The 21,849-nt window shown below is 35.5% G+C and overlaps 1 pseudogene; it reads right to left on the bottom strand.

Annotated features, from left to right (window-relative positions):
* Positions 1 to 503: 503 nt before the first annotated feature.
* LOC144287630 (zinc finger and BTB domain-containing protein 39-like) lies at positions 504 to 18,416 on the bottom strand (annotated as a pseudogene).
* Positions 18,417 to 21,849: the final 3,433 nt, after the last annotated feature.

Genomic DNA, 21,849 nt, shown 5'->3' with positions numbered 1-21,849 from the left:
CCTTCAGCCATCTATGTTTTCCCAGCCGAGGGCTGGACCTGGGACCTGATGGGAGCTGTCCTATTGACTAGTCTTTTCTGAATGACCACATTCCTCCAAATCTCCCTCATAGCTGGTGTCCCAGCTGGAAATCTGACAATACTTCCCAGTGTGGAAGCCTCTCCCCACCTCCTCTTTCAGTGAGGATGTTGGTTAAATTCTTAGCAGCAAAAAACCTATCAGTAAACTAAAACTTGAGAGGTTGGGGACAGTGATCTAGTTGACACCAATTGCCTGACAAGATCCCGAAGCCAGCCTTGAAAGAATAAAAAAATGCAGTCCTTCACAGGCAAGAACAGGTAAGGAGGCAAACATGTTAGGGCTGCTGCTTCTCAAGAACAGTAACAGCTCATGTGCTATTTCTTCTTCTTCTTCGTCTTCGTCTTCGTCTTCGTCTTCATCTTCATCTTCATCTTCGTCTTCTTTTTCCTTAAACACAAGACAGAACAGAATTCCTCCCAAGGCTACATGGAAACTTTGGCTAAAGAGGGGACAACAGCCACCAGAAAATCAACATCCTGCCTGACACCTGGGAGCTCCCTTGCCTCAGCCGGGGCCAGGCCCTGTTCTGCCTCTTTGCAATGGATATGGTTTAAGGTCTGCTTACCAGTGAAGTCAAGCAAGAGGCTGTCTTTGTGCATGCCACATCCTTGCTCACAAGGTTAAGGATGGAGTTGTAGGGGCCTCAGACTGTGCAGCTGTACATGAGTTGCCCCCGAGTGTGTCTTCAGGTAGCACTTGATGGTTGAATGACCTCGGAAGAACATCTTACACTGGTACAGCTTCTTGCCTGCAGAACCGCCAGAGGTAGCTGAACTCATTTGTTGTGCAAACCTTTTGCCTCAAACCTTGCAGCTGTACTCACTGTTCCCAGGCTAGCCCTGCTGAGCCATCTCCTCGCTCAGGAACTCCTTCATTGGAAGCTTCCACTTCTGGACTGCTGGGTGCTAAAGCCCCAAATCAGACCCTGCCTCAAGGCCACTGTTTTATTTGTGCTGCTGACATGGGAGTGATAGGCAGCCTCTGACTTGAAGCTCTGGCTGCACGAGTGGCAGGGGGAGAGGGCATCTACCAGGCTTTGGTGCATAGCTATGTGCTTCTTTATGAGATGCTGGTCCCCAGAGCCGTTCACACAGACAGAGCAGGAGAGGACTGAAATGTTGGGGTGGAAGAGCATGTACCATTTGGAGCTGTAAATGTTTAGCTGGTAGTGGTTACAGATAAAGCAGACCTGGTGCTTTCCAAGTTTAGATGGTCAAGGATGTGGCCTTGGACCATGTGGAAACGTTTGGCCTGTGACTTCCCACAGATGGCACATTTCAACTCTGTGGAGGGTGCACCTGTAAACCAACCCAGATTCCCAGTTAGGGGATCATTGGGTTGGACAGGGATGTTGTTCTCAAATGTTCCACCCCCTTGGTGGAGGGTCAGCTGCCACCTGGTGATGAACTTAAGTTTCACACATGCCACAAGAGAAGAGGAAAATACCAATGTGGGATAGAACATGGGTCACCTGGGAGTTTTGGTCCTAGAAGTGGGTCTCCCAGAATTTGCAGTTGCCTGTCAGCAGGTGCTTGTGGTCCTGAACATGCTGTCAGATCAAATGAATGCTGTGCTCTAGAATTTTCTTGCACACCTGCCAGGACATGGCCTTATTCTCTTGGTTATCATTCTCTCCAAAAGTCAGCTCATCTCCACTGGCATCACTTAACTTATTCATCTCCTCGGCTATGCCTGTCTCCTCAGTGGGGTCTTCAAACTACAAGTAATTCTCTCCTAGTTACCTCATCGATGACCCCAACATTGATCAGATCTGTCAAGAACTGATGTGTAGACAAAGCTCAGAATCTTCTCAAAGTTGGCAGAGGTGATAAAGTCTACTACATGGGTCCTGGTGGCATCAAGCCCAATATACAGAAAAAAGTTTCTGAAATATCCATACAAGCTAGTACAGCTTTATGGGCCAGGCAGGAAAGGCTCCCCACCACAATGGTGACATCACATATGGTCTCCCAGGGGTGGCATTTACTGAGTTCCTTCAGCCAGCTGTTGGGGGTTGTTGCTGCTTTGTAGTTTGATCCTCATGCCCATCTTATCAGCTGCTATGAAGTTGCCCCCTTATCAGCATGGTTCATTGGGCTCCTTGGGCCTGAGTATCATCACTGCCTCCTCATACAAAAGCTGGGCCCCACCAGAAGAGGGTGACCTATACTGATTGTTTCTTAAGTGGTAACTTAAGTGGTCACTTTTGTCCAAAAAGTGCACTGCAAATATGATCTCTCATCTTTTCTCCCCAGCACACTCATCTTTGGCCAGGACACTTGCAGGAACTTCCTAACACGTCTTCCAGATTCCTCTCTTATTTATTTCAAATATCTCTCTCTGTGGCTGCCAAAGTGATCTTTTTAAAATTAAAATAAAATAATATGACTTGTCCACTTAAACATATCATTATCTTCTCTTAGCATTTAGAATCAAAATTATGTTTACATATTCTATAAGATCTTGTATGACCTGTGCCCTATTTATGGCCTTTACAGTGGCCTTTTCAATCATACTTTCTTTTGTTCAATGTATACTCACATCACACTTATCATTTTCAATTCTTTCTCAGCTCAGAGAATTTCACCATGGAGGTTCCAAGGCTTGGAGTTATTCTCTCCTCAGCCTTTCACATACTATTAAAAAAATTAAAAATAAAAATAAACAACTTCAGCTTTTACTGTAAATGCCATATCCTCAGGGATTATTTCTGTGTTCATTCCATACAATACACAGCTCTTCCCAAAACATCATGTTACTCTCTATTTTAATGACATTCTTGGGACGCTTGGATGACTCAGTGGTTAAGCTCTGCTTTCGGCTGAGGGCCTGATCCTGGAGTTCAGGGATCCAGTCCCACATCAGGCTCCCTGAGGGAGCTTACTTCTCCCTCTGCCTGTGTCTCTGCCTCTCTCTCTGTGTCTCTCATGAATAAATAAATAAAATATTTAAAAAAATGAAATTCTTTATTGCTTAAAGTATTATTAAATATTAACTACATACACATACATAGGTATTATTAATAATTATGATAACTATATTATATTAGATATTAATTGTCTCTACAATTTTTTTCTCTAATTTGAAGCAGACCAACCAGACATTTGTGGCCTCTCTCTCATTCAGATATGCTTTTTATTGTGAGTGATGAGGTGTGAACTGTAGAGAAGAAAATAAAAATACCATTATAGAAAATTGGATCTCAGATTTTGTTTTCTAGAAACTTAAATTCCTCAAGAATTTTTCAAATAGAGAGCAGAGACAGATGAGTGCCTCTCAGGAGAGAAAAGATCGAATAGGAGAATCGGTGGTGATTTATTCTAGGTCTGATAGAGAATGGTATTCCTATGACAGTAATACCCATATGCCACTACCTTGCAGACACCTGAGGCAGTGGATTCAACTCTAGATAGATGATCTCATGGTTTAGTTTGAAATATTCTAGAAAAGATTGGTGCTGTTAGCAGCAGTGTATCCTAACCTCAAGGTATTTATGAGCATGGATAGGAAACACATCAAAGATATCCATGATAGGAGAAAGACATGACAATTAACCTGCCTTTTTATCCCCACAGTTGTATTGTGTAGTTGTGAAATCCTAGAGAAAGGAGCATGGTCCAAGTAATACATTAGATTAAATTCCCTGCCCTTATTATAAGATAGGACCTCAAAAATTTTTTTTAAGATTTTATTTATTTACTCATGAGAGACAGAGAGAGAAAGAGAGGCAGAGACACAAGCAGAGGGAGAAGAAGGCTCCATGTGGGGAGCCTGATGTGGGACCTGATCCCGGGACTCCAGGATCATGCCATGGGCCGAAGGCAGGTGCCAAACCCCTGAGCCCCCCAGGAATCCCCCTCAAAGTTGGTTTTAATATGATTTCAGGTCAATAAAGAAAATAGCTTTTTGTTCTCACATCTTTTTTTTTTTTTTTTGCAGGATTCATGTGGAAAACTCTCATGTTCTTGTCATTGTTGTTTACCACCCATATGGTCAAGGTTTACCTCTGCTTGAATGAATCTTACTACATACCTGACAGCTAATAGACTTACTGGTAAAGAATAGGAACAAAAATACAAATTTTTGTTAATCAATGAATAAAATGTGATCCAATTTTTGCAGGAGAGGAAAAAGGAAAACTCAGTGAGATCAAATAACTTGGCCAAAATGAAACTACTATTTAATACATGAGTCTGGCCTTTGCTTATGAATCGTGAGCTCTTAGCCTCTTTGCTGAAGCTTCCTATGTGTGAGGAAGGAAACAACCGCAAACTGATAGCTCTGGCATTTATGGCATTCATAAAAACAAGGCATCATGAGAATGGATAGATGACAAGTGAAGACAAGTTCCTGGAGAGGACTGAGGGACTTAGAATATTAGAAAACACATTTGGGAAGGTTAATCAGAAGTCATTTTTTTTTCCTGAAAAATAAAACTCAAGAAAATACTGGGGAATTTAGGTTGTAGTTTAGCTACTAATGTTGAGTTCAGCAGAGTGTCGAGGAGTATTTAGGGGCTGTAGTTACTTAGGAGTTGCAGTGAAAATTATTTAGTTTTTCAGGTTCTCTATACTACCATTCTCTGTTTTTTTCATACCTTATATATTTATGTTTCTTTCATAATTTATATCAAGAGGTATCAAGCTTATTTTATTTTTCAATCAATAATTTTGCAGGATTACACTGCAATTACAACTGTCAGTTGATGCCTATGAAATAAATGTTGCCATTTATAATACAAAACCTTCTAGAAATTCCTGTTAGATTATTTCCTGATACAAATTTTAGTAGGTTTTAATTTTACTATTGACAAACAAATACAAATTAACAATTCTTTCACACCTGTAAGCAAAAGTGCCTATAAGGATAAGCTACTGCATTATTTTCTTCAGAGATCTCTTTATCATGTATTTGAATATAGATTAGCATAAAATGATTTTCTCAAGAAAAAATGAATTTTTCTTTCCTATGTTTAATAAGTCAATAAAGATTAAAATAAAGTAGGAGTAAAAAAAGTTTCCCAGCTATTATAAAGCAACAGAGTAGATGACTGATAGTCTCAATAGGCAATTAGAGGATCAAAAAGATTTTAAAATGATGAATTGACAGTGCATGAGAGAATGGAAAATTCAACCTTTGCCATAGAACCAGATATTTTAGGTCATTTCTGCAGGCAGGGACTAGCTCCCACGTCACTATTCTATGTCGCACAGGTAGGAGAGCTGCTCAAGTGCTAAATGTGAAGGAAGACCGAAGTAGCACTTTCTTACAGATCCTAACAGGTGTAACCAAAAATTCTGAAATAAGTTCAGTTGAAGAAGTAGTTTTAAATGTCTCCTACAGAGTGGTGTTACTTCTGTGGTTAGTAGATAATTGGTGACAGAAGTCCTGAAAGTAAAAGAAAAAAAGAATCTACCAACCTTTGACCTTCATGTGGTCCCTTAAGTCCCATTTGAACCTCATCTAATTATCAGCCAGTGTCTCTATTAGGGAATGGCCACTCCAGGGAAGTGGGAGACCATGTCATCAGATTTAATTTAGTTCCATGGAAAACATGCCAAGTAAGTGCATATCCTCTCGAAAAGCACATTTTGATTAATGCAGGTTACTGTATTTAGTAAGAACATATAAAAGTAGGAAAAAGAGTGACCAATGTTAGGGCAATTTTATGGTAATATAGACTAAATGGACAAACTCACAGAAGTGAAATAAACTTTAATTTTTTAAACAAAATATCTAATTTAAAGAAAATCAATACTATTTTCAATTAACTTTATCTGTTCAGGTTATATATGTAAAGCAAAAGATGTTAAATAATGAACCCAAATTCTAAATAATCTAATAAGATATTAATTTGGCATCTAACACAATAAAAACACAATATATCATATATAGTCTTCCTATTGTATTATTTTCTTCACGCACACATAGACAACACCTGTGCACACACACAAAATTAAATATGCTGTTTATAATTATCATTTTTCAATACTGATTTTTTTATTCACATATCATCACTTTCCAATTTTTTTTTCACTTCAAGTAATAGAGAACAAGTCACAAATATGCCTTGTAACCTAGATTGCAATTAGGAAATCTGAATCTTCCTCAAAATCCAAAATGCAATACTGCAATTCTTATATAAAATGGAAGTATTTACCTAAATTTGATAAAAGAAAAATCCATTTTAATGGTTTAAGTTAAATACTTATTTCATTAGTGAATTATTTAATTTTTAGCCAATTTCCCAAAATCAAATTTTAAATGAACAACTAAAGGAATACTTAAGTTGTGGTTTCCTAATCAGCATGCCATTGGCTCATCAGATAGCAATACTAATAAGATTAGTCTCTTTTCTGACTTATTTTTAACTGTTTCATTAAATAAAATAATAAATGTTAAATAATGAGTGGAACAGATATTCACGGCATGTATAACCAATGAAGGGCTGACATCACAATATAAAAGATCCTTAACAAATTAAAGGACATAATTAAGCATTTCCAAAAGGAGGATATCCAAATGGTTGATAAAAGCATTAAAATTTAGGTAACTAAATAATAACTAGATAATGTAAAATAAAACCTTGATGAAATATTAATGATTACATGTAGATACTACTTATCTAAAATATGAAGATAGCTATAACTGTGACAAGTGTGATGAAGATGCCCTTCAGTAAGAACCTCTATACATCTCTGGTAGGAGTCTAAATTGTCACAAATAATTTGAAAAACATTGTGTCATTATCTGCCAAATAACGAGATTTGTGTATATGACACAGTAATTCCAAACTCAGTTGTATATATATCTTTAATTATGCATTTCTTCAGAAATCATCATTTTTTAATTGCCAAGACTGGAGAAAATCCAAATGTCCAGTGACAATATAATAGATGAATAAATTCTTGTATGTTCCTTTAATAACATATGATAAATAAACATACTTTAACTTCATGCAACAAAATGGTTAAAACCATAGTGTAGTCACATGCAAAACAGAAATTTTAGGATTCAATCTAGGCAAATTTAAAACAAACCCTAGTCCTAGTGGTCAAAAAGTTTGAAGAAAGAGGAGGAAGACTCAGTGAATAAGGACAATATCATTAAAAAGCGGGGCAGTGGTTCTAGGATGCTGGCAATGTTTTCTTTCTTGATTTGTGTGGTGATTACGTGAAAAATGTTTTGATAGATCATTAACTTTACATTACAGTTGGACACCGAGGCTCCTTCCACAGTTTTGTGCATTTTTAAGAATGAAATACACAATAATTTAAACAGAGGGATAACAAAGGAGAGAAGAAATAATTGGCATTTGGGAAGAATGTATATGAATTAATCCTGAATTGGGCAGGCAGATGTGAGTCTAGAGAAGCACATGAGCTATAGTATGGTGAGCTTTGCATTATGGTAAAAGATTTGGATTTTATCTGAAAAAAAATAAAAAAATCATTGAAGAGGAGCAGGATCTATTTTAGGTATTTATGTAGCTAGGAATCATGGGATAGAGATTGTTTTAAGTGTAAGCTAAAGTTGGGTAGACTAATTGGGAGACTGAGTGTACAAGTCAATAGAATTTATATTAAATAAAGGGCACTTAAGCACGCTGAATTATGAACTATTTTCTGAAAAGCAAAAAAAAACAGAGAATGGAGAGAGGCAGGTAGAATTAAGCTTCTGAAAAGCAGGGGTAAATGTCTAGAAATCTGGTGGGAAAAATAGAATCATTTTTGGAGAAGTATGTAAGCAAAAACCACAGAAATATAGATTTTACTTACACCCTTACACCCATATGCCAAGTTGGCAAAATCTGAGACAGCAAAATTCCAACTGATACCAACATTGAAGGTATATTTGAAACCTGTGTATTGGGATCAGGGGAAAAGATAATGGTATGATTGTGTGTGTGTGTGTGGGTGGGTGTGATAGGTATAGAAATAATTATGAATATGTGCACATACACTGATATGAAAGCATGCATACAATTTCTAGCTCTGTCTGCTGAGACAGCCTATAAGCAGTGACATCTCAAGAGAAATGAGCAATCTTTGCACCCAGATCTTGCTTTCTAAGTAAAAGGATCAAGAACTGTTTGAATTAATGTTTGAGTCTAGGGCTGAAGAAGGGCACATACATCATGAGCCATAAAATAAAGAAGATTAAAACAACAACAGCAACAACAAACACATCGAGTGTCAACCTGAAAGAACTTCCAGTAGCCAAAGCCAGAGAAATTAGAGCAACAAAATTAAACAAGTACCATGTGATTTATGACAAAAAGAACAAAAGAGATACATTTAAATTCATTCTGATTTAAACAAATCATTAAATAAATGTTAGATAAGGGAAACGTTTTCTTTCTGAAGAATTCCAATTAATAAATGTGTAAGCAATGAAAGAAAAACCTTTCATCAGAATAGCACAGTAATGGTTGCAGTAGTCAAGATCCAGTGATTTAGTGAGACAGTAGGTGAAAATTTAAGAAACAGAATACATGCATAGCCTTAAAATATCTCACCGAAAATAATTCTAATAATTTTTTTCTGGTGGTTTTATCACAGGCCTACACATTCTAGGTTAACCCCCCCTGCAGGAGGTGGAGGTTAATTCCCTTCCCTTAAGTGTGAACAGGACCTAGTGACTTGTTTCCAACAAATTTGGGTATGGCCATGGAAAAAAGTAACTTTGTTATGTCAGACACTTAAGTAATCAAGGTTAATTTCACCAGGGTTAAGACATGGATAGCAGGTACTCCCTGATGTGATGCTATGAGGTTACCTGTGGTGTTCTTCCTCAAACCCATAACCCCAATCTACCCATGATAAAACATGATCTAAACTGAAATTAAGGAGTAATCTACAAGATATTGAATACTAATTTTCAAAAGAGTCAAGGTCATGAAAACAATAAAAGAATTAAGAATTGTCACAGATTGAAGAAGACTATGGCAGCATGCGAAATAAACGTAGTGCAGTGTCCTAGATTGATCCATCATTGAAACAATAGTAAGAAATGGAAAATATGGGAAAATCTATATGATGCTTGTTGTTTAATATATGTACTTTAGTTATATAAGATGTTAATATCATAGGAATCTGGGTAAAGAGTACAGAAGAACTCTGTACTATATTTCATCTATAAATCAGAAATTATTTCAAAATAAATTTTAAAAACTTTAAAAAATTGGCTTTAGAAAAATTATATCAAAATAAAAAGTAAATAATAAAAGACTTTAAAAATACGTATGTGCTTGTGTTTATCATTGAGGTGACCTACACCTAGTTTACACTTTCATATACTCAATAATATAACAATATTCATTGAAATTCACAAAAAATTACTTTTCATAATAAAATTTTACATCCACTTTGATTTTCTTCATTGAAATAAATTCTGTTATTTTTTTCTTAAGTATAAATAGACAAGTGTTTTAATTTTCAGACTAAGATATATCTTCAGTGAAAATCTTCACTATTTATAATTAGAGGAGGATTTCTAAGATTACTATCCTGGGGCATCAGAATTTGCACCAAAGTCTGATTTTATTTATTTTTATTTTAAAGTAAACTCTACCCTCAATGTGGGGCTTGAGCTCACAACCCTGGGATCAAGAGTCCCATGCTTTACCTATTGAGACAGCCAGATGCCCTTACACCAGTTTTAAATGTAAATAGTAATGCAGATTACCATACAGGGGAAAACCCTATTTCTTTTTTTTCATACCTGGTCTTATTTAAGGGGAGAGTCTTCACCTTCAAGAGGAAAGAAAAAGAGATGGTACTGATGATGGATGGAATGCCTTCTATTGTAATACTATATAAGACAGGTTCTAAAAGGAGACATTTCTGACTGAAAGTGGATACTATCAATTATTTTGTCACAATGTCAGGCACCAAACTAGAACTTTCTCAGACTAAGAAGTTCATCCTGAAACAAAGAAACAAAAACAAATATGAGATAAAGGGGAAATTTCCCTTTGCACTTTGTGAGCCAGAACTTAATTGACTTGTTCATCCAGCGGACAGTGTAACTCAAGGTAACCCGCTGAGTTATTACATATATCCTGCTTCATTCTTGCATACATCTAGTTTATGGAAACATTAATTCATTACATATAAATATTTATGTGATATACTATGTATTTCACATATGTATGTATATATATACATATATTAAATTGTATTCAAATCTAGTTGCCTCTTTCCTCATGTATCTGCCAAATTGGAAAATATTTTTGCCTTAATTTCTGAGATTATTAACATTTCTGTACATCACAGAAGTGATTATATAAGGAATATTATAAAATAAAAAAGATAAAATACTTGGTATAAATTGAAAATAAAAGATAAAAGAGTAAAATTTTTGGATTATAGAATAAAGTTGAACTGGAATGAGCAAATTCAACGTTAAGTACTTTAGAAGTAGAACAAAAAGTCAAAATGTGCCAAAACTACACTTACCATCTTTGTTAAACCTGACATTCCCACTAGTTTGATACTCACAAGTACATAATAAAGATATAAATTAAAATTTTTCTTGAAAAATCCACTGATACACTGTTGTTTTTGTTGTTGTTTTTCCGGGAACAATAACCAAAATCTTTCGCTGCTATAGCTACCTCTAATAGTGACACTAATTAACTTGGGTTTTATCAAATAGCTAGTGGAAATCGGAACATTAAGTGTTAGAGTTTATCCACAAAGATTTATAGGTTGTTTCATCTTCAAGAACAAATATTGCATAGTGTAGATTTTAAGAAAAAAAAATCACTTTCATCATTCTATCCCAGCAATAAATTTATATCTATTACTTGGTGACAAAAGCTGCAGTTGTATTAGTTACACTCAGAATGAAAAAGTACTGTCAATTTCTAAATAGAAACAAGATTGCACATAGTGTTTCCTTTCCATTTTCCACCCCATACTCTTGACAATGAGTGAAGAGGAATAAGACAGCTTTAAAAGTATCAGACAGGGATTTTCTATTGAAGAAAGAACAGCAAGTCTCTACAAAAGGACTGTCGTTTTTAGCTTTGGGGCAGAAAATGTGTAAGCAAAGAAAACAACCCAATATATAAACACATGAAGTTCAACCCAAAGGCAACTCTTAGCTTAGTCCTCATTGAAGTTTATTAATTTATATATCTTGGTGAAAGAATTTCAACAGCATCTGACATTTACTAACACAGTGTATGAGGTTTCTGGTGACTTCTCCAAGTGCCATGTACACTTCTTTTTATTTTAGACCTTTATGAGTTTAGAAATGTCTGTAGCTTTGTGATCCCAAATAGAAGAATGTATGTGAGCACACACATGTACCAGAGGAGGAGCATAATAAAAAAATAATCCAGTATTTTGTTATAGAGACTGTGTTGAAAACTAAAAAACTGCTACATTCCTTTAAATAAATCTCTGGTTTTAACAGTACTTTACTCACACCTTTATAAGCCTACATGTTCTTATTAGATATGTGGACACCTGACCAAGTCTCTGAAAAACATTTCATGAATATATTGGATGTGTTTTTTAATAGACTTTCAATTTTTTTAAGTTTTCAATTTATTAAAAAAAGAACTTAAAGGGTAGTAAAGAGTCCCTATATATTTTGTCCTTGTTTTTTTTATTATTAGCCTAATTTGTTAGAATAGCACATTTTGTCAGAAATGGTTAACTAAGATTGATACCTTATTAATTAAAGTCCAAAGCTTATTTCAATTGTCTTAATTTGTAACTAATGTCCATTTTCTCTCACGATGTCAAATTTAATATAAAACATTATACCTATTTGTCATGTTTCTTTCTTTTTTTTTTTAAAGAGAGAGCTCTTTTTTTAATTTTTTTAATTTTATTTTACTTATTAATGATAGGCACACAGTGAGAGAGAGACGGGCAGAGACACAGGCAGAGGGAGAAGCAGGCTCCATGCACCGGGAGCCTGATGTGGGATTCGATCCCGGGTCTCCAGGGTCGCGCCCTGGGCCAAAGGCAGGCGCCAAACCGCTGCGCCACCCAGGGATCCCCAGATGTGAAGTTTTTAGTTGTTCAATAAAGCAACTAAAATGCACATTCGCTATTAATTATTCAGCCCATAAATACATCAAATATAAGGCTGTTTCCTTTAATGGACATCTAAGATTAAGGTTTAAATATATTTATGAATAATGGAAAGACGGCTTTATAAAACAAGTGACCAACAATTCTCTTATATCACCTTTTAGTTGTTGTTGAAGTAGCTTCACCTAATACATGTTTATGCATTTTTAAAACACAAGAACCTAATTTTATACATTTAATGGAAACTTTTGATTAAAGCTAATACCCAAATGAAATTAAAATATATAGAACTGTAAGATTATTTTTTACAATGAATTTTGAAAGCTTCCAGTTGATTCTTCAGCTTCTATTCACAGATAATTGTCAGTAGTGTCTCACACAGGCCACCTGGAAGCCTCTCTCAAACCACAGGAATTCTCACTGTTCCACAACTTATTCTCTATGAGTTCACTTTGCCTTTGGATCACCATGGGGGTGAGAGGTCTTGAAACAGAATGAATGAATGAACAAATACACACTAAGAAACCTAGACCTTTGTGTCTTGGCATGACTACTGCAACTTTCTTTTAAATTGATCTCTCTACATGAATACTATGAATGGTTTTGTATGTGCATGTTTGCAATTTTCTTATGCAGCAGCCCAAGGACGTACAGTACTATGAGGCTTCATGCTGATTAATTACAGAACACTTTTAGTACAACAAAACATGTCTGTCTTTAGAACTTCATAATAGCTTCTGATATATAGTGAATTAACATTCCTATTTTGCAGAGTCAAAATAAAGTGATTGTTATCAATAGATATTTTTCTCTTTTTAATATTTCTCTGTTAATAGTGCAGGCTGTGATGACACTTGAACCAAGAAGTCTGTATCTGGTCTGTGAATGTGCCATTTATTCTTGCTCTGAAGCCAATGACAATGAAGTGTCCAATATGCATGAAACTACAATTCTCATAAAATGACTTGAAAATAGATGGCTGAGAATTTATAGCTCTCCTATGACTCTTGTTTGAGGACCTATTCTAATAACCACTTATATGTAATCAGATGGACTTTATGCAACCTCATCTTGTAAATGGACCATGTGAATGTTTCCCTATTATTGCTGCCATAGCTCACAGACTGCATAAGAGTTGCTAGTCATTCTGCACCGAAACAAATTACTCCTCTAACAATAGAAATTACAATGGCCTTCACATAAGTCATGCCTCTATAATGTGGAGAATAATAAAAAAAATAACTGCTTAGGAGTCATAGAATTCACCCATTAAACTGTCTTCTCTGTTAAATTTGTCACTGAGATATTTTCTGTAGATAAAGAAATAAGGGAAATTGCTACAAAAAAAAAAAAGTATTTAGTCCCACCTCATAAGTCATAGGGTATGTCATGCTACCATACTTTTTAAAAGATATATGTGAAATATAAATATTATATATAATACCCCTGAATAAGTGATACTTTGTTTACTCAGTTTTATACACGATTCATTTTGTTTGTGCTTTAAGTAATGATATCCAAAGTTCTTCAGCTATATGCTCACCACTTAAGAAAAAGACAGATAACTAAATCTAAGAATTTTTAAAAATCTAGAAATTGAGATTTTTTTCTTTGCTTTCAAATGCATCTACTTAAAGACACAAGATGAGTATTAGATGAAGACTACATAAGTATTTTCTTAAGTTTTAGTGGATACAAGCACCCCATTAGCATTAAAGATAAGCTAGAGAGTGAAAACTAAAACAATAAAATAAATACATATACATACACATAGATGGAATATATTTTGGAAAAGATGATAAACATGTTTTCATGTGACATGCTAAAATCATGGATTAGATAATTTAAAAATCATCTGTAAAACAACTATAGCTAGTAAAGCAAAATAGGCATAAGAGAGAAAATAACCTTAAAACATTTTTCAACATTACTCAAATTTCCTAATCCATGTTCAAATTTTCAATTGCTTCTGTGTGATATAAGTGAGATTCATCTAAATTTAATTAGCATTATGAGGGGCTCCTGGGTGGCTCAGTGGTTGAGTGTCTGCCTTTGGCTCAGATAGAGATCCAGGGGTCCTAGGATCAAGTCCCACATTGGGATCCCTGCAGGGAGCCTGCTTCTCCCTCTGCCTATGTCTCTGTCTGTCTCTCTCTGTGTCTCTCATGAATAAATACATAAAATCTTTAAAAATAATAATAATAATTAGCATTATGAAAAGTTTTCTGTCATGGCTATTAATATTTAAAATCAAGTTATTGCTCTAAAGATGAAAATATTACCAATCTAGTTGTCTAGGGCAATATCAATACTTGAGTAACAGCGAGAAGATTTAATTTTTTTTTTTTTTTTTTTTGGTCATTTTGGCAACTGACTACTTTAGGGATTTTATATAAAACTTTTTAGATTCTTCATCTTGCAATACAGGGCATAACTTCCCATTTGGAAATAATCAATGGTGGTGAAGAAGGCTACTCTCTTTGCGTTGGATATGCCATCTAGAGTTTATGAGCCCCCATAATTATTTGGTATTTCATAAATGAGAGATTCACATAATTCATTTAACTTTTTTCTTCTTGGGCCCAGTGTTCAAGTTTGTGAGGAGAGTTCATTTCAGGAGCACAGCTGAGTTTTGGTAAATTTAGTTCAGAAAATCTTGATTTTTCTTAAAGATGCAACTTGTCCTTTTGAGGCAAAAGGGACATTTTTGCTTCTCTAATTTTTTGTAGGATTAACAGAGTATAAACTAATTTTAAAAGTGAAAAGTCAGTGCCTAATAAAAAAATCAATAATAACATTAATTATAATAACAATAATAACTAGGTACTTACAAACTTGAAAATTCTGTGTAAGGTGTTTGTTTGTTTTTACATTGTGGTACAAATTCATTTGAATACTCCTACAGTGAAATTGGTATATGATAAACCCAGAATTAAAAGTGCTTGCCTTCAACCAGTATGCCATGTCTCATTTTGACATCTCAAAAAGGATTCAAAAATTACCTGGTGGGACACCTGGTTGGCTCAGCAGTTGAGCATCTGCCTTTGGCTCAGGGCGTGATCACAGAATTGAGTCCCACATCGGGCATCTTGCATGGAGCCTGCTTCTCCCTCTGCCTGTGTCTCTGCCATTCTCTCTATGTCTCTCAAGAATAAATAAATAAAATCTTTAAACAATTACCTGAAAATAACTATTTGTGAGCTATATCATTTTTATGCATTTTTCCATTCTTTTTTGATGTTCATGTGTGTACACATAGGCACATATATAGATATATAAAGAATGGTTGAACTAGTACTGTTCTGTTTCAACGAATGGTGATTTATATTACATTTTCACTCCTGGCAGTAAGAACTTTATACACACACACCCCTTCTTAGAGGAATCATTAAAGTAGTTTTAAAACAAGAAAGCTAAAAAGGCCCTTAGGATAGTTGAAAATAAATACAAAACAATTTCCAATTAATAGAAACAACAGAGAAACAAAATAAAATTGGTTTTTGAGGAGTAACATCTTGTTTATAGACAAAAAGACAAGTTTTTAATTATGTTATAACTAGTAAGAGTTCAATAAGTTTACTGGTTTTAAAGAAATGGCATTTCTCTAAAAACACCACACAAATTTTTAACAAAAACAGTATCAAAACCTTCATTGTCATATACATAAAAATATATTCAATACAAAAATATTTTTGTATCCAACAAAAAATTACTTTTTTTGTAAAGAAAAGTAAAAAATATCTTATAAAACGGTATAGGGATCCCTGGGTGGCGCAGCGGTTTAGCGCCTGCCTTTGGCCCAGGGCGTGATCCTGGAGACCTGGAATCGAATCCCACGTCAGGCTCCCGGTGCATGGAGCCTGTTTCTCCCTCTGCCTGTGTCTCTGCCTCTCTCTCTCTCTGTGTGACTATCAAAAATAAATAAAATTTTTTTAAAAAAATAAAACGGTATAAAAGAAACCTAAATAAATAGTAATATATAATTTTCCATGATCAGAAGACCAATTTCATAAATATGCACTTTGTTGTCCTATGTGTTCAACAGAATTATGATTTAATATAGAAACATAGTTTCAGATTTTAAGGTTTTTATGAAACTGCTGTGGTCAAAACAAACTAAAATCAATCAATGCACAGGATGTAGAACAGAGAAACTGACCAAGAAATCTGTAACATTACCCTGAGTTTGGGGATTCCTGGATGCTCAGTGGTTTAATGCCTGCCTTTGGCCCAGGGCGTGATCCTGGAGTCATGGGATGGAGTCCCATGTCAGGGTCCCTGCATGGAGCCTGCTTCTCCCTCTGTCTGTGTCTCTGCCTCTCTCTGTGTGTCTCTCATGAATAAATAAATAAATCTTAAAAAAAAAAAATTCCCCTGAGTTTGACTAATCTTAGAAAAAGTTCTTCCTAACATAGGTCCTGGATCCCCTTTTTCTTTAGAGAATTTACTTTAGAAAATTTGCAATTGAAAAATGCTTTCTCTGCCCCCTTGGGGTATAAATCTTCTCCCAGCCTCTTGCCAGTTTTGTAACTCAGGAATGTCTCAAGAATCTAAAACTCATTTCTTTAGTATGTAATCATCAAGAAACCATAGCACCCTTATCTCCTATCTCCGTGAAAGTCTAAACTCTAACTTCCATAGCTCCAGTTAACAGGTGATTTGACCACATTGACCAATTCTCCCTAGTAACTTTCCAGTAGCTCATCTCAGCGCTTGACAGTTCTCTTTCATTTCAGCATAGCTGAGTTCCGTTTTTTTTTTTTTTTTCCACCTTCTACAATAATCTTGAATAATGACATCCTTACCTGTTTAACTTGTCCAGGGCAATTATTCTTTGACTAAACATATGTATGTACATAAGGGATCTTGATATATGATACAACTAGCAGAACAAATAAGTGAAAAAAATGATCCAATGAATGGCCTTGGAACAATTAGTTGTGCATATGAAGTAAGAGTGACAACTGATTATTTTCTAATACTAATAGACAAAAATAAATTTCTGCTGTTTTTAAGATTTGAATGCAGAATTAACAAATGAGAAGGACAAGAACAGTAAAATTTCATTACTCATGAAATATATGCTTAGTAATAAGGAAAATTATTTATAATATACAATCATAATATACTATATTAGTTCATAAAACTACCTATAAATGCTTGTTTCCTTAATATCATTATTATGAAGAATATAGAGAAAAATGTACGAGATTTATATTTAGCACTATTGATTATGGACAATAATTCAATTAAGAGAAATATTCAATAGTATGTTTTCTTTTTTTAAAAATTTTTTTTTAATTTTTATTTATTTATGATAGTCACAGAGAGAGAAAGAGAGAGAGGCAGAGACATAGGCAGAGGGAGAAGCAGGCTCCATGTACCAGGAGCCCGAAGTGGGATTCGATCCCACGTCTCCAGGATCGCGCCCTGGGCCAAAGGCAGGCGCCAAACCGCTGCGCCACCCAGGGATCCCAGTATGTTTTCAAATACACTGAGTAGTGAGATTACTGAATCATATGGTATTTCCTTTTTTAATATTTTTTATGAAACCTCAATACTATTTTCCATAATACCCGTACTTATTTGTATACATATCAAAAGTGTACAAGAGCTCCATTTTCCCCAAATTTCATCAATACTTGTTATCTCTTGTCTTTTTGATCAAAGATTTCATAACAGGTGTGAGATGATATCTTGTCGATTTGATTTGCATTTCCCTGATGGTAAGTGACACTGAGCATCTTTTCACATGTCTGCTTGCCATCTGTAGGTCTTCTTTGGAAAAATGTCTATTCAGTCTTTTAACCGTTTTTATTTATTTATTTTTAAGGATTTTATTTCTTTACTTGATAGACAGAAAAAGAGAGCACAGTAGGGGGAACTGCAGAGGGAGAGGGAGCAGCAGGCTCCCCGCTAAGCAGGGAGCCAGACGTGGGGATAGATCTAAGGACCCTGGAATCATGACCTGAGCTGACAGCTCAGATGCTTACCTGACTGAGCCATCCAGGTGCCCCCTTCTTCTGACCATTATTAATGGAATTATTATTATTATTATTACCATCTGTTGATTGATTAATGAGTTCTTTATATATTTTGACTATTAAGCCCTTATTGGATATGTAGTTTGCCAATATTGTTCCTATTCCACTCATTCCATTTTCATTTTGTTTATGATTTTCTTTACTGTACAGAAGCTTTTTAGTTTAATGTAGTCTCATTTACTTTACTTTTTCTGCCTGTGCCTTCAGTATCATATCGAAAAATCATTGCAAAGCCCATGGTCCAATTTTCCTGGTGTTTTTCTCTAGGAATGTTGAAATTTAAGGTCTTATTTTAAGTATTTAATCCATTTGAGTTGACTTTTGTATACAGTGCAAGATAAAGACTAAATTTAATTCTTTTACATGGGAATACCCAATTTTCACACCACTCTGTATTAAAAACTGTTGCGCGTGCTGTGGCAACACGATCAAGGTCCTGAGGATAAGGGGATGAGGAAAATAAAAGAAAAGTAAAGAGATGGGGACAGGCGGGACACAGTGGATGATGTCCAAGCAGTGCCAGCTTTATTCAAGGTTTTACAACATTTTATAGCATGAGCAAAACAAAGCCAAGAAGGTGTTTATTTTTAGCAGGTTTGTGAAACTCTCCAAAGTTGCCTTTTCTCAGCATGCAAGACAGACTCACGAGTGCCAGAAGACCCTGGTAAATAGATAAGCTTGTTGCTCCAGATGTGCATACTTCAAAGGAATATTAGGTATGGTAAACAGACCAGCAAGGACAGACAGACCCTTATTTACATTTATGACCAGGCCAGAATAAGTTGTATCTATTGTGTTATGTGGGAGATCACGTACAAGCAAGCCCTGAGAACCATTGCTCAAGCCCTTTCTCAAGTGTCTACCAACTCTTCACCCTTTGGGCTCTGGAGCCTTTTGAGTGAATGAGGGAAGCAAGTCCGGGCCTGGTTTGGTTCAGTTACTCCAGCTAGTTCGTGGTCGCCCACAAAAAAACACCGTCCTCTCTCCATTGCTTATTCTTGGCGCCCTCCATGGATTACTTGGTCACATATCACATATATTTCAACGTATTTCTGGGCTCTTCTCTCTATTCTGTTGCTTTGGTCTACATGTCTTTTTTTTTTTTTTTTTTTGCCAGTACCATATTGTTTTGATTACTATACTTTGTAATGTAGTTTAGAATCAGGAAGTAGGATGTGTTCAGTTTTGTTCTTCTTTTTCAAGATTGCTTTAGCTATTCAGAACCTTTTGTCATTCCATATGAATTCAGAGATTAATTTTTCTAGTTTTGTGAAAAATGCCACTGAAAAAATTTTATAGGGATAGCATTAAATCTGTATATGGCTTTGGATAGTATGGACAGTCTCACAATATTAGTTTTTCCAATCAATGAACTCAGAGTATTTTCCCATTTATTTATTTATTTATTTTTTAATTTCAGATGTTTCATGTCACATAGTGTCCTTTAAGAACACCCTCATAACATTTCTTGTAAGCCAAGGAACCTGTCTTCATATATCTTTCATTTCTGAAGGACTGTTTTGTCAGGTAATATTCTTGGTTGGCAGGTTTTCTTCTCTCAGCACTTTGAATACATCATCTCACTTCTTCCTTGAATGCAGGTTTTCTGATGAGAAATCCACTGATAATCTTATGAGGGTTCCCTTATATGTGTGGGTGTTTTCTTTCTATCTGTTCTCAAAATTCTCTTTGTTTTTGCCTTTTAACAATTTGATTATAATGTGTCTTGTGTTAATCTTCTGTGGGTTGATTTTGCTTGAGATAACTTGGGCTTTGTGTATCTGGATGTTCACATGTCTCCTGCATTTAAGGAGTTTTCAGCTATAATTTGTTGAGATAAATTTTCTGCCTCTTTCTCTCTTTTCTCCTTTGGCGCTTTTGTGACTCAAAAGTTTATTCACTTAATGGTATCCCATAATTCATGGTATTTTTAATCTTCCCATCCCCAACTAGCCAGCTGAAAATAACCCATGTTAGATTATGCTGATTCTTTTTTTTTTTTTCATGATTGTGCTTAAGATAATTACTTTGAATTCTTTGTCAGGCAATTGATAGATCTCTATTTCTTTGGGGTCCAATAATTGAGCTTTATTAGCTTCCTTTGGTGGTGTCATATTTACCTGATTCTTTGTGATTCTTTTAGCCTTGTGCTAGTATTTGTGCATTTTTTTAAAGATTTTATTTATTTATTCATGAGAGAGAGACAGAGAGAGACACACAGAGAGAGAGAGGCAGAGGGAGAAGCAGGCTCCATGCAAGGAGCCCGATGCAGGACTCGATTCCGGGACTCCAGGATCACGCCCCTGGGCCAAATGCAGGAGCTAAACCCCTGAGCCACCCAGGGATTCCCAAGTATTTGTGCATTTAAAGGAACAAATACCTCTTCCAGTTGTTATAGACTGTTTTCAGCAGGTAAATACTTTCTCCTCTCAGTTCCTTGAGCTAATGGGATTTCCTCCATAAACACAGTTAAGCTGGGTTGAAATCAGTTAGAGGGTCATTTCAGAATCTAAAGTGGGACTGAATTTGGAGACTTTCCTCCAAGATTGTGAGGACACTCAGACTGTGGTCTAGAAGGGCTAGAGCTGAGTTGTGGGTTCCTTCAGGGTCAATTGCCAGGACTGAGGTCTGTGGGCCTATAACCTGACACATGAGAGGATGTGACTCCTCCTAGGCCCATTGGTGTATGATACTAGTAGCAAAACCAAGGCCAAACAGAGCAATATAACCTTGTCCACAGGGGGATGGAGTTATTTCTGGGTCTGTAGCCAGGACCATGTTGGGTAAGTTAGCCACCTGGGTACAAGTCTGCTTCTCAAAATGGGGTTCCTAGGTCTTTGACTCTGCTGGGCTTTCACAAAGTTTTACTTATATCCCAAAGTGTTCACAAGGGCCCTTCTGTCTATGGATGGCTGCCAAATTATTGTTGCTGAAGGGGAATACAAGCAGAGGAACTCCCATTCTGCCATCTTACTGACATCAGTGTTGGACAGTTTAATTCATTACTTTAAAAAGAGAATTAACTATGCTGGCAAATTTCTTCTCTACTCAAAGGACAATAAATAGAATGAATTAAAAATATCATCAATATAGAAAGTTGGCACTACCAAAAATGTAAAAAGTCATCAGTATTTAAAAAAAAATATTACAGGCTCAACAAGTGCCTTGATGTACATCTTTGTATGTGCTCACACATGTTCACACACACACATGCTCATTGAATAAATACTAACATGGAAAAAACTGTAGAATAATTTATTGTTAACTAGCATTTATCATTCTAGAGGTCTTCATTCTCTCAGAAGTATATTATCATTTATAAATGTATTTGTTTTTATTTCTTATTGATTTACTTTTAGAGATGAGAGAGGAGTGGAGAGAGAGGGAGAAACAGAATCTTAACTAGGCTCCATGCCCAGCACAGAGCCTGACACAGGGCTCAATTTCATGACTCTAAGGTCATGACCTGTGCCAAAATCAAGAGTTAAATGCCTAACCAACTGAGTCACCCAGACGCCCCTAAATGATTTATTTTTAAACTAGTGATTTCATTGCAAATTCAAATTATAAATTTGTTGATTGGAGAGGCATAACACTTCCTTAAGAAACTGTTTATGACTGAATATTATAAACATTTGCAAATGTCAACATATTAGCAGATGATTGAAAGA

Source organism: Canis aureus, chromosome 17, assembly GCF_053574225.1.
Source record: "Canis aureus isolate CA01 chromosome 17, VMU_Caureus_v.1.0, whole genome shotgun sequence".
Taxonomy (NCBI): domain Eukaryota; kingdom Metazoa; phylum Chordata; class Mammalia; order Carnivora; family Canidae; genus Canis; species Canis aureus.
The sequence above is the reverse complement of the archived record's forward strand: the minus strand, read 5'-3'. Positions and strand labels throughout refer to the sequence as shown.